Raw genomic sequence first — 15,408 nt, 5'->3', positions numbered from 1 at the left:
TGCCATTTCCAGTGATCTGAGACAAGAGTCCGGTTCTAAAATAATGAATTGTAATAGAACTTTTTCAGTCAGACATCTTGGAAAATTGTTCACGTAGAGACAGGCAGTGGGACAGTCATCTTCGAAAAGTAATGAACAGCACAAAGAGACGAAATTCTAAAAATCTGTTTATTAAAACACCTGAAATGTATGACACATAGATCCAGAGAAAGTGCGGGTGGATGGAGGGGGGAGGGCGTGCGCCCCCAACTAGATCAGCCCTTGTGAAATGATTGTTATCAATTTTTTCTTTACAATACAAATATGCAACTGCTTTAAATAAAATTTAAGAATACTGCGAATTTTTACATGCATCCTCAGATAAACGCATTACGTTTGTCCACCCACAGTAGAAATGACTGTCATTGGGTCAATGTTTTCCTTCAAATATTTAAAGATGATAGACACTTTTGCTGTCTTTCTTGGTTTTTCGATTTTGGGGAATTTGTAAGTATGGGCTCCATTTCCTACAGCTAATACCATTGGGGCTGATAAATAATAAGTTGCCTAGTTGTTCGGATGACACAAAAACCCGGGGTCCATACCTTGTACATATTAACGGACACCTAAATGAACGTTTGCATTTGAAATTCTATAAAGTATTAAACACTTGAACAAAGAATAAATTACCCAAATTTTAATCTCAAGTGGACCAAAAAGCTGTGTTGACCAAACGTTAAACCCCATTTTATTCTTGTTGAGAGGGAGAGAGCGATGAGAACCCTTGACAGATAGAGTTCGAAATAAGAGTAGACCGTAGCGCAGCTGTCTGGACAAACTTTCCTTCATAGCACACTGCATGGCGTATGCATGTCTTCATTAGTCCAAGAGTGCAGAAACGTAGGACGTTAAACTCCATTTTCTTTCAGTGAAAGCTATGATTCCTCCACAAGCTTTACAACAATATTCTCGGAAGAAGATAAAAACACAAGATAAAATTTAATTTCTAATTTTCTTTTATTATAAACATAAATTAATCACTAAGTTTTACAAAACAATTGTAAAAATATGAATTATTCTATCAAATATAAATATTCTCTTTATTAAAATTCGTAAATATTTGGAGTTAATGGCGGACATTCAAAGCAAATAGTTAGCTTACGTAGTTGATACAACTTACGACAAATTCAGGTTATTTGTATTCATTTTCGCAAAAGTTTAATACATTTCAAGATATCTTTTTACGATCACAATTTTGTACTTTGTAATATTAAAATACAATACTTGTAATTATATAACTGTGTAGATATTACCCTTTGTTTACGATCTTATTGTTTATAAATTATATCAATACAATTCAACATGTTGTTAAATAAAACATATTTAATACTATCACAGAAATTAACATTTTAATGGAATGTCAATCTCTTAGGTTTTTCTATGATATCACAGACAACTATTCAAAGGACGCCAAGGAATACTAATATAAACGCTACATGTCTAAAGTCTAAAGAGCTGTCTAATCAGAACAGCTTGTAAATTAACCAATACATATTGAAATAAATATAAATAAATTAATCATATTTGTGATTTCATATGGATTTCTTATAGGCAAGTGTAACATATATTTTACAGTTCTTCAAACTCTATAGCTAATTAACATAAACTGAGGTTTAATTTGTTTTTAACAAGCTTAAATGAATAAAGAATTTCGTCTATACCTCACATTCATAACTTATAAATACTAACATACAAACATACACTCCACATTAAAACTTTGTGCATTTGATGCAATAAATGAATACATATGTTTGAAATAAATAAATAAATAAATAAATAATATATTTACAAATAAATAAATACTTATATTATTAATAAAATATTAATGAAGAATTTGTCTTCAAAAGATGTATTAGATGGCTATGGTATGATATGTTATGATAACTCCCTCGCATTTGGTTCATGCCGGAAATTTATAAATAACGAAAATAATGTTTGATTAGATCAATGAAAAAAAAAGATATGAAATTCGTTTTGTTTGGTTCATAATGGCAGCGCATGAGATGGCTGAGAGTTACAATCATTGTAAAAAGCATGATAAATTAAGATGTATTTACAAGCTTTAGATCCTAACTGGATCATGGTTACAAAAAGGATCATGGTCATATCTGGTTAACATAATATACAATAATATTAATGATAAATTAAGATGTATTTGCAAGCTTTATATCCTAACTGGATAATGGTTACGTCTGGTTAACATAACCAGTCAATAATATACCATACTATTAATGTACAGTTAAATATAAATATAAATGCGTAAATGGCAGTGGACAAAATAACTTAATAAATTAGTACATGAACATGTTGATTATAATATTACTATATCTGTTTGATGAAAATAAAACTTAAATTAAATTAAATATGAATTATACAAACTATATTATATAAAAGCTATTCAATATTTCATTAACATCAAATCATATTAATACATAATTTGTACAAATAAAGCATAAGTTAAATACAAAGACAATATGGTCTGAAAATAGACCTACTAATTAAGCCGAATATCGACAAATAACTAGGCAATAACTAATTGCGGTTACAAATATCAATAATACAGAATCAGATTAACTTCTTGGTCTGGCGCATGTGCATCCTACACTAATTCCTTCCTGTAATTCTGTTTCATAAGTATAAAATCCATTTTTGCAACCTGTTTTCTTCAGAACTCGAATATTTGTGCGGACTTTTTCACATTCGTCTCTGTTGTTGCTGCCAATACATGATCTGCATTTACACTTAGCTTGTGGAATATGAGCAGGGTAGTAGTTGCTTCCTAGGTCTTCAGACTCGTAGTACCAGGGGCAGGTGGATCGAATCCATAATGGATCGTCTAGCCCGAAACTGTCCCCAGCTCCAGGGCAATTTGTGTTACCATGTGTGTTTTGGCTGATGTAGACTTCGTTATTGTTGAGCTCGTTGGTGATTAGGCTGGCGGGTTGAGTAGCATCTTTGGCGATAAGGAATCGAGTGACGTTGATGTGCTGATTCAGTTCGGCAAGTAACTGTTCGAGGGTCTCGGGAATTTGACATCCCGTGGTATCTCTCTTTTCTCTTTCGATTGTCTTCTCAATGACTTTCAGTAAAATTGGTGATGAGCAGACGAAATTCACCATCATTACACAAGCCAAAACTTTAAGTAAGGACATTTTGATGCTGCTTCTGTACTTCTAAGTAATATTATAAATGGTTACCAATGTACTCACGTTCGAAATATATCTCGAGATCTTTCACTGTTGGATTATGATTAAGATGCTGAATATCTTCGGTTTTAAAGATGTTCCAATGTTTAACGAAGGTTGTTGCTTAATTATTATCTGCTGTATATATATAAAATCCTATAGTATTCTATATGATCAACTGTTACGTTTAACCGTTTTCTTACAGCTGTTGTCTTACTACTGTTCAAGTATTTAAGATTGAATGACTGACTAATTCAAGAAAGGATATTTATATATGATATATACACGGATCAAATCTATTTTTATCTGTAGAGGACGAAAATATCCATTTCAAGTGTGCGTAACCTTAAACATCCCTGATTGACTAAAATCAAATTTGGGGGCGTGACTTGTTCCGCATTCATTCCATTCAAGGATATTGAAACAATGTCACGAATTCTTCATAATGTGCACGTCTTATTTCTGGGGTTTCTTGGGGTTTCTTAAATAACGTAAATGGCAAGAAGACAATTATTTTAATCGTTGGTAAATCTAACATAAGAGGTAAAAGTAAGAAAAGAGCAATAGAATCATAAAACTAGATAAACAAGAAGTAATTATAAATTGTGGTTTAAAGATATAATTGGGAACTTAAACAATTATTTGAGATACTCGCTTATACGTAGTTGTGGTACATTGCTCCAGTCCTCGGAGACGTTCTGATAAATTTAATCTATATTTCTTGCTACCAGGTATTCATATTACATGGGGGCGCAGGAATCTCCTGTTGCCAGATGATGACAAGCTTTATCCCTGGTTCCAGAGCCTCCCTGTAGCTGGTGTCGTCTTTTTTTGTGAAGAGGATGGTGCGTTCAAGAAGTTCGTAAAACATGGGTGGGGTGGTTGTAGTCATTTCCTCGCCCAACAGTTTCTTGGCTTTCTCTTTGTTCTACCATTTCATTGTACTCGTGTTCATCTTCCAACACAAGTTGCATGAAACTAATGTTTAAAATCTCCATGGTTGTGTTTAAAAAATTTGAAAATGTTGAAAATCTTGAAGTGATTTGCAATACAAGAAATCTCGAGCCAAATGATGAACCAGTGACCCATACAATCGAAATATATCTCGAGGTTTTCACTGTTGGATTAAAGAAAAGATGATGTTGAATATCTTCGGTTTTAAAGATGTTCCAATGTTGTGACATAGTGATCGTTACCTTTCATCAAATATATGATATTGACGTTTCACCTCTGTATAAACTTTTGTTAAGGCACGGACTGCCTATGATCTTATTAAACATCTAATTAATTCAATATGGTGGACTTTTGAATGGTGGACTTAATATAGTTAGATGTGTTACTGTCGTAGTCTAGTACCTGTATATTAGTTTAAGTACCTGTATTGCTGTTGTAATTATGTAGATGTGTTATATACCTGATGTAAATAAATCATATATTTATTAAACTGATCTCTGTTATACTAAAATAGTGTTACAATGTTTAACGAAGGTTGTTGATTAATTGTATCTGCTATAAAATCCTGTGGTGTTCTAATAATTAACCTGTCCCGTTTAACCATTTGATTAAATGATTGACTGAGACAAGAAAAGTCACTTATATATGACACTGACATGCGGATCAAATATAATTTTATCTCAGGGGAAAGCGTTGCCTAATCATTCGGGTGATACGAAGAAACCGAGCTCCATCAATATTTCCTCTTCGGCATGCACATAAAAATTCCTAGTCGGAAATACAACCGGCCGGGGAAAGATCTTCTCCCTAGAAATGCACACAGGGGCGGGAAGACTAAATCGCTACTAATATCGAGATCAATATAAAATGATGAAAGCTAAATTTTATCAGATTAGATACGTCTGGAACAACCATGGGAGCAGTGTTTATAGAATAGGAACGGGGCAGATAAAAGTGTCACGAATTCTGGTTATCTTCAATCTTTGTATTGGGTTATGATTCGTCCGTCATTCTTCATAATACTCAAGTCGATTTTACCTCAATCACGTTCCGTTTATGTATGTTAATATATCGTATTGTTAATATTTATCCCAACTGTGCAATGTTATTATTTTATACTTTGACAAAAAGTATTTGGGGGCGGATGGGGGTGGGAGGATTCCTTTACGTACATGAAACAGAAACGTATCATGTGTTCTTCTAATTCTATTTGCCCTTCTACGGCGCACACAACAAGATGTCAGAGTTGCCATCGCTGGATAATTTCGAAAACTAAAAGCCCGGAAATGCCATTTCCATTGATCTGAGACAAGAGTCCGATTCTAAAATAATGAATTGTAATAGAACTTTTTCAGTCAGACATCTTGGAAAATTGTTCACGTAGAGACAGGCAGTGGGGACAGTCATCTTCGAAAAGTTATGAACAGCACAAAGAGACGAAATTCTAAAAATCTGTTTATTAAAACACCTGAAATGTATGACACATAGATCCAGAGAAAGTGCGGGTGGATAGAGGGGGGAGGGCGTGTGCCCCCAACTAGATCAACCCTTGTGAAATGATTGTTATCAATTTTTTCTTTACAATACAAATATGCAACTGCTTTAAATAAAATTTAAGAATACTGCGAATTTTTACATGCATCCTCAGATAAACGCATTACGTTTGTCCACCCACAGTAGAAATGACTGTCATTGGGTCAATGTTTTCCTTCAAATATTTAAAGATGATAGACACTTTTGGTGTCTTTCTTGGTTTTTCGATTTTGGGGAATTTGTAAGTATGGGCTCCATTTCCTACAGCTAACACCATTGGGGCTGATAAATAATAAGTTGCCTAGTTGTTCGGATGACACAAAAACCCGGGGTCCATACCTTGTACATATTAACGGACACCTAAATGAACGTTTGCAGTTGAAATTCTATAAAGTATTAAACACTTGAACAAAGAATAAATTACCCAAATTTTAATCTCAAGTGGACCAAAAAGCTGTGTTGACCAAACGTTAAACCCCATTTTATTCTTGTTGAGAGGGAGAGAGCGATGAGAACCCTTGACAGATAGAGTTCGAAATAAGAGTAGACCGTAGCGCAGCTGTCTGGACAAACTTTCCTTCATAGCACACTGCATGGCGTATGCATGTCTTCATTAGTCCAAGAGTGCAGAAACGTAGGACGTTAAACTCCATTTTCTTTCAGTGAAAGCTATGATTCCTCCACAAGCTTTACAACAATATTCTCGGAAGAAGATAAAAACACAAGATAAAATTTAATTTCTAATTTTCTTTTATTATAAACATAAATTAATCACTAAGTTTTACAAAACAATTGTAAAAATATGAATTATTCTATCAAATATAAATATTCTCTTTATTAAAATTCGTAAATATTTGGAGTTAATGGCGGACATTCAAAGCAAATAGTTAGCTTACGTAGTTGATACAACTTACGACAAATTCAGGTTATTTGTTTTCTTTTTCGCAAAAGTTTAATACATTTCAAGATATCTTTTTACGATCACAATTTTGTAATTTGTAATATTAAAATACAATACTTGTAATTATATAACTGTGTGGATATTACCCTTTGTTTATAAATGATATTAATACAATTCAACATGTTGTTAAATAAAACATATTTAATACTATCACAGAAATTAACATTTTAATGGAATGTCAATCTCTTAGGTTTTTCTATGATATCACAGACAACTATTCAAAGGACGTCAAGGAATACTAATATAAACGCTACATGTCTAAAGTCTAAAGAGCTGTCTAATCAGAACAGCTTGTAAATTAACCAATACATATTGAAATAAATATAAATAAATTAATCATATTTGTGATTTCATATGGATTTCTTATAGGCAAGTGTAACATATATTTTACAGTTCTTCAAACTCTATAGCTAATTAACATAAACTGAGGTTTAATTTGTTTTTAACAAGCTTAAATGAATAAAGAATTTCGTCTATACCTCACATTCATAACTTATAAATACTAACATACAAACATACACTCCACATTAAAACTTTGTGCATTTGATGCAATAAATGAATACATATGTTTGAAATAAATAAATAAATAAATAAATAAATAAATAATATATTTACAAATAAATAAATACTTATATTATTAATAAAATATTAATGAAGAATTTGTCTTCAAAAGATGTATTAGATGGCTATATGATAACTCCCTCGCATTTGGTTCATGCCGGAAATTTATAAATAACGAAAATAATGTTTGATTAGATCAATGAAAAAAAAAGATATGAAATTCGTTTTGTTTGGTTCATAATGGCAGCGCATGAGATGGCTGAGAGTTATAATCATTGTAAAAAGCATGATAAATTAATATGTATTTACAATCTTTAGATCCTAACTGGATCATGGTTACAAAAAGGATCATGGTCATATCTGGTTAACATAATATACAATAATATTAATGATAAATTAAGATGTATTTGCAAGCTTTATATCCTAACTGGATAATGGTTACGTCTGGTTAACATAACCAGTCAATAATATACCATACTATTAATGTACAGTTAAATATAAATGCGTAAATGGCAGTGGACAAAATAACTTAATAAATTAGTACATGAACATGTTGATTATAATATTACTATATCTGTTTGATGAAAATAAAACTTAAATTCAATTAAATATGAATTATACAAACTATATTATATAAAAGTATTCAATATTTCATTAACATCAAATCATATTAATACATAATTTGTACAAATATAGCATAAGTTAAATACAAAGACAATATGGTCTGAAAATAGACCTACTAATTAAGCCGAATATCGACAAATAACTAGGCAATAACTAATTGCGGTTACAAATATCAATAATACAGAATCAGATTAACTTCTTGGTCTGGCGCATGTGCATCCTACACTAATTCCTTCGTGTAATTCTGTTTCATAAGTATAAAATCCATTTTTGCAACCTGTTTTCTTCAGAACTCGAATATTTGTGCGGACTTTTTCACATTCTTCTCTGTTGTTGCTGCCAATACATGATCTGCATTTACACTTAGCTTGTGGAATATGAGCAGGGTAGTAGTTGCTTCCTAGGTCTTCAGACTCGTAGTACCAGGGGCAGGTGGATCGAATCCATAATGGATCGTCTAGCCCGAAACTGTCCCCAGCTCCAGGGCAATTTGTGTTACCATGTGTGTTTTGGCTGATGTAGACTTCGTTATTGTTGAGCTCGTTGGTGATTAGGCTGGCGGGTTGAGTAGCATCTTTGGCGATAAGGAATCGAGTGACGTTGATGTGCTGATTCAGTTCGGCAAATAACTGTTCGAGGGTCTCGGGAATTTGACATCCCGTGGTATCTCTCTTTTCTCTTTCGATTGTCTTCTCAATGACTTTCAGTAAAAGTGGTGATGAGCAGACGAAATTCACCATCATTACACAAGTGAAAACCTTAAGTAAGGACATTTTGATGTTGCTTCTGAACTTCTAAGTAATATTATAAATGGTTACCAATGTACTCACGGTCGAAATCTATCTCGAGATCTTTCACTGTTGGATCAGAGAAAAGATGTTGTTTAATATCTTCGGCTGTTGCTGAATTAATATCTGCTATAAAATCCCGTTGGTTTTCTATATAATTAACTGTCTCGTTAAACTGTTTGCTGTCTGCTGGTGTCTCGCTAAGATTGAATGGTTGACAAACACAAGAAAAGACATTTATATACAGACACACGCGGATCAAATCTATTTTTAACTTGGAGGAAGGATATTCCTTGCCAGAAACCTCAAACATCTGATTGACAAAATCTTTTTGTGGGTGGGAATTGTATCTCATTCATTCTATACAAGGAGAGGGGCGGGAAATGTAGATATGACACCTTTCTTTGGTAAAAGTTCGCTGCGCATGCGCATAATATGCATTTCTGCATGAAATATTCCCACCATAACCCATTCATTTTAAAAAACACTTCACAGCATAAACGAAGTAGCCTAACATACCTTGATACAAATTTATAAGTTCAGTGCTAATTTAATAAATAATTATGTTCATATGTGTAAATGAAATGGCTAATTGTTCGTAAAAAGTGGCAAATAATGTATGTATATAAACAAAAATTATGAATGAATTAAATCGCGAACACGGAACATACTAGCAGACGATAAGTTTAGATACGTGACTCGTGTGAAGAAATCTGATTGGTTGAATCGCTTGACGTCACGCCACCCCCATGAGCCTATTATTATACTATTACACTTCGCGTGTACACGTTTTTTGAGTAGCCGGGTTGTCGTCAAGACTAATTTGAATCGGAAGTATCAATTTGCCTGTGATGAGACGGGTGTCAATGTAGTTCGCATCTTAATATTGTTTAATTAAATGGGGTTTAACGGTTTACTTTGTTTTTGCACCAATCGGGCTAATAGCTATTTTTAAGGAGATTGGTTTTCACGGAACCCCGGGTTTACGTCCCACCCGAACAATTAAAGTCCTTTCTTCCACCCTGCGCTGACAATGAGAAACTAGACTGGAAACATTCTAGAACAAACACAGGCTGGAACCTGCCCCCCCCCCCCCCACGGCCAGTGAGCTAACCGTCAGACTTACAGGGCCAGTTTGACCCCTTTTTACTTTAATGGATAATTGTATTTTTGAAATATACTTGCATTAATCTCGGTATAAACTCGATAGACAGAAAAAAATAAGGAAACAACTAAATGGGACTTAGTGATATCGGGCCAAGTATTGATGGGTATGGTACATGAGATAGGGTATACTGTCTCTCTATATAATGGGTATTTAGTTAGTTTTTTTATTAATTCTTTTTTTGTCTTTTTATTAGTTAAAATGACTTTATTAAAGATACATTAGTTAAGAGTTTAATAAAGAGTTGGTAATTCTTGCTATAATAATTAAAAAAAAGATGATGAAAAAAGAAAATATTGAAAATTTCATTCAGATAATTACTTCATTCTCAGCCAAGTTATCATCGTTTGTAGTTTTGACAAGATGTGTGCACCGTGGCAACCAGGGCACTGGTATAATCGGGACTTAGCCTGGCTTTCCCATTTCTAAATAAAAATTTTATATGACGAATCGTTTTAATCTAGTTAAAATCTCGAGTATCCGATGCCATCGAGAGTCGATTATGGTCTTGTTTTGTTAATAAATGTCTAATTAATAGTTTATATAACATTTCAGGCCCTAAGAAAGACCTGCAATAGGCAGATTTAGCTCTAGCATAATGTATGTTTAAGTAAATTAAAAACTTGGATCATAGATTCATTAAAAATATGTGAGAGTCTCGAGTGAGGAAATGACGAATGCTGTGCCCTGTCGTACAAAGGTCAAAACATACCGGTACCCAAAATATGTAATAAACTCATTGCGATTATCCAAAGCTTTAAAAGGATTGGGCGCACCGGAAACTATGAAACAGTATATCGCTAATCGATATTAGGGACGAGTATCTAATATTTGTTTTGCTTTTAAGTGTCTTCCACTTCTTGTAATTTTTTGATGATATGACTTAAATTTTAAAAAGTTGACGCCCTTTTTATTGCTAAAAGGTCGGCGTGTTTCCGGAATTTTTTAACAAATCATGCAACATCCAAGACATGAAATGAAAAGGGGTTTATGGTTCTACTTTTCTGTAATGACTGGGAAATTGAAGACGGACATTCGCCATGCATTGTTCTTTTTAGGGTTAATTTGCCCCGACAGTGGCGCTACGGCAGACACAGGGGTTTACCCCCACTACGCCCCCCTCCCACACCAATAATACGGTGTTATGAGTGGAAGTGTGGCAACTTAAAGTAGCTAAGTTTCTAACTCAATATCATCCAAAATCTTCGACATTGAAAACACGAATTATTTGTCAATTTAAATCAATGTCAATTTGTATCATACGGCCTGTCATTGAGTCAACTGGCGTGGTTTCGAATCCTCGGTTGTACGTGACAAGGAGTAGGGTCGCCTGTCCAACCTCGTGGGTTTTCTCCGGGCCCTCCGGTTTCCTCTCACTGCTAAAGACCCCTACGCGCAAGCGAATTATTGAAATAAAATTAAACCATATGTTAGTCCCGAAATGATCTAGTTTGTGTCGAGTGGACGTTAAACCCCATTTCTCTCTCTCTCTCTCTCTCTCTCTCTCTCTTTCTTTTCAGGTAACTTTTATCTGGGGAGAGTCATACGCAAGAAAAAACCTAATGGAAGGCCTTTAACATTTTAATCGCTGACACTGTGAACCGTATAACAGGACTTTTAACTAATTTTTAATCACAATATGAAACTTATTGGCCGAACAGTTTTTAATATGTAAATAATCCACGGCCGAACAGTTTTTAATATGTAAATAATCCACGGGTCCAGCTATGTATTTTTTACTGCGAACACTTAGCTTTTCCACATAACGTAAGCGGATTCTTTTTTCCCCAAGGGTTGTTTTAACCTGTTGTTTTTTTTATTATGACAAAGGGAGAAGATAAGCCGCCCTCTCTTCTCACGACAGCGAATTTATAAGTATGTTTTAAGAAACTTTTATATCCGAGGACTTTTTTGTTTTGTGTTTTTAATAATTTTCAAGTGTAAATAATTTAATTAAATCAACCTGTCTATAATATCATATTTAATGTATTGGACGTTAAATCTTTAATAAACAACAACAACAACATTCAATTACAATATATTTTTAAAAATGCCATTTCCGGCGAAACGTACAGAGATTTGGACACCAGAGTGCGTTATCGGGCAATAAAGTGATTAATGTGCTTGTACGTCGGATCACCGCCATCCCCTTTGTTAGACTATACGACATAGACAACGTTTGGTTGAATGCCTTTGACGAAGCTGATCTCGATGGTCCAAATATTTTGAGGTTTGAGGATTATGTGACAGAAAAATGGGTAGAAAGCGATGACAGGGCAATGTGGAACCATTTAGATACGGGGGATTCGCGGACAAGATATCACGTTGATAGACGATGAAGACCAGGACAAGTTATCCAAATATCTTTGAATTTATAAGTAGTGTATTAGACGAACAATCTTTCACAGAAACTGCAATTCTCCACTTAGAAGACCAAAATACAGAAGCCTTGAACACCATTGTGATCTAAGAATCGAAAGGGAGTAAAATGTGCTATTTGATATGCTGACACATTTATTGGGTTTATGATTTGCTTTCGATCCATTTTGTTTTTGGTTTTTTTTTCATGTAGATTATGGTAAATGTTGTAAACTATATATAAAGTTGTTTTTGTCGATCTTCGCTTATGTTGTAAACCACATGTGAAGCGGACTATAGTTTTAATCCTTTTGTATTTGATAATCCCCATGCTTGACTGCTCCTACAATGAGAACAAAAACGATCGTCATTGAAAAATAGCCTTTTATTAGTTTATTAGTCTCAAATTGACCGACGTAATGTGTCGATTGGGTGTAGTCCCGCGAAGGCCCAGTTACAACAGAGCGTGACCAAAATTAATCCTTCCCGCGAAGGCGCAGATATCGACGTGTCGGCTTTCGTTTGAAAGGAGATATGTTGTTATTAGGACCCAATTAACGGTGTTAAAGATTTTATGAATTTATGTTCACTCTGAATTTTATTCACCAATTAACAACTAATGATGAATATCATCAAATCACCCAAGTAGTGTTCACCTATTCGCTCACTCACACAATCAGTCTCATTTTTAAAGATATAAAATCCCGTTTTGTAATATTATAGTATAGTTATGTTTTTTATTTCTTATCTGATGCTAAAATGTTGGTTAATTAGTTACAGTGGGGTTTATGAAAGTGTAAATTCTTATCATAGAAATCTATAACACCATTGTTACGTTTTTAATCCATTTTAATCCTTAGGGCTGGATTCCCGCGAAGTCGTCGAAAACGACCATTTTTAATCCGTTACGGTCAATAACTGCGCCTTCGCGGGAATAAACCGTCGATTGGGCGCTAAACCCAATTTTTTCTCGATCTTCCTTTATGCTTTTAATAACCTGGCCCGGAGTTCACAAAACATTTTTAGACTTAAAGTAGCTAAGTCTCTAACTCAATATCATCCAAAACTTTCGACAATGAAAACACGAATTATTTGTCAATTTTAATCAACATTGGTGTTGTGATCTTACTGGAAAAAGATGGGCTTCTGATATCCAAGATTTAAGACAAAATAAACATTTTACGATTGGTACACGAATCGTGTACCATAATGCGTTTCAGCGCAATTTGTAACAATCGACTCGAAGAACGCGGTTAGACATATTCCACAAGTCATGTCAAACGGTGACCCCATATTCTTATCTGGAGAACATGTGCAATAAATACTATCGGCGTAGACTGGAAAAACCAGATGCTAGAGATTGCCATTGGATTAAGACTTCTGGCGTATTTCGCCGAACATAACTGCTTTGAAATTAGAGTAAAAACGGAAACGATTGAATGTAAATCAGTTTATTTACATTCATATTACATTATTATATACGTTTCGACCCATTTGTGTCAATTTGTAGGTCCCAAATATTAGCGATTTAGCTCCATTAAGTTAAGAATTTACTCAAAATTGTTCGTCTTATTTTATTGAAAAATGAAAATATAGCCTTTTATAAAATCTTTATTGTTTTAAATGTATCAAATACATCAATAAGAAACTATATGCAAAGTGTTGTGTTTCTGGGTCAAAGATATTTCTCATAAACAGTGATTGAAAAAGTTGAGTAAATTCTTAACTTAAAGTAGCTAAGTCTCTAACTCAATATCATCCAAAATCTTCAACATTGAAAACACCTTTTATTTGTCAAATTAAATCAACATTCATGTTGTGATCTTGCCGGAAAAAGATGGGCTTTTGATATCCAAAGTTTAAGACAAAATAAACATTTTACCATTGGTACACGAATCGTGTACCATAATGCGCTTCAGCCCCAGTTGAATCAAGAGACTCAAGGGACGAGGCTAGACACATTGCACCAAATCAAGCAGCGTATGTAGACTGGAATAACCAGACGCTAGAAATTTGCACTCGCTTGAGACTGCTGGCTTATTTCGCCGAACATAACTGATTTGAAATTGGAGTAAAAACGGAAACCATTGAATGTAAATCAGTTTATATACATTCATATTACAGTATTATATGCGTTGCGACCCACTTTTGTCAATTTCTAGGTCCCAAATGTTAGCGATTTAGCTCCTTTAAGGTCCTAAAGATACCGAGTTACATACCGATGGTCGCCTAGAAAGTTCCTCTGGACTTGGTAGACGATCAAGAAACGGCGTGGAGGTCCTATCACTGAAATTTTATGACTAATATATAATATCACTGTTGACAATATCACCGATGATTATATTTATCACTGATATATGATCATATTTTATCACTCGCCATTCTGGTCGCTATTTACTTTCCTAGGAATTGATCATTATTCTCTAGCATATTTATACGGTTGATCAATACATTAAAAAAACAATTTTAAACTCTGTTTAGCGTGAGCCAACCTATTCATAAGTCAAAAGTGACTAGAGGACAATTATTCTAATATATTGTTCGTTACGTCGATCACACATGTTCAATATATTGTTATTTTCTAATTGTAACACTCTTTCAATGCAAGGGAAAGGGAAATCCCCCACATTTCAAACAACATTAGTCAGCCTTTTCAATAAGCATGACCGGGAAAATCCATATATATTATTTGTTTATATCTCATGTAAACAGTAAACATGTGAAGATTGTGTCATATTATGTACATATTATGTACTTGGCAAGCAGTAGGGTTATCTGTCCAACCTGGTGGGGTTTCTCCGGATTCTCCGGTTTAGTCCCGCTGTCAAAGAACCCTACGCGTCATCGAATTATTGCAATAAAATTGAACCATATTTTAGTCCCGAAATGTACATTTTTAATTTTATTAGATTTATTTGCTGCTTTCGACATGGTGGACCCTTCCATTCTTCTACATAGACTTCAATTTAAATTCGGTATTTGTGGCTCTGCATTAAATCTTTTAAAGAGTTATCTTGTGCGTAGAAAATAGTGTATATCGCCCTCTGAATCTGTTTTGTCATCTGGGGTTCCTCAAGGTTCTGTTCTTGGTCCGATTTTATTTACCCTCTATACGTCACTATTAGTTGATATTGTCAGAAAATATGGTCTCAGCTTTTATTTGTATGCCGATGATACTCAATTATATATTTCATTTACACCTAATTGTCCATCTTCTTTCAATTTATCAAAATTGCAACT

Source organism: Patella vulgata, chromosome 6 (genome assembly GCF_932274485.2).
Source record: "Patella vulgata chromosome 6, xgPatVulg1.2, whole genome shotgun sequence".
Lineage (NCBI taxonomy): Eukaryota > Metazoa > Mollusca > Gastropoda > Patellidae > Patella > Patella vulgata.
Note: the sequence above shows the minus strand (reverse complement) of the source record.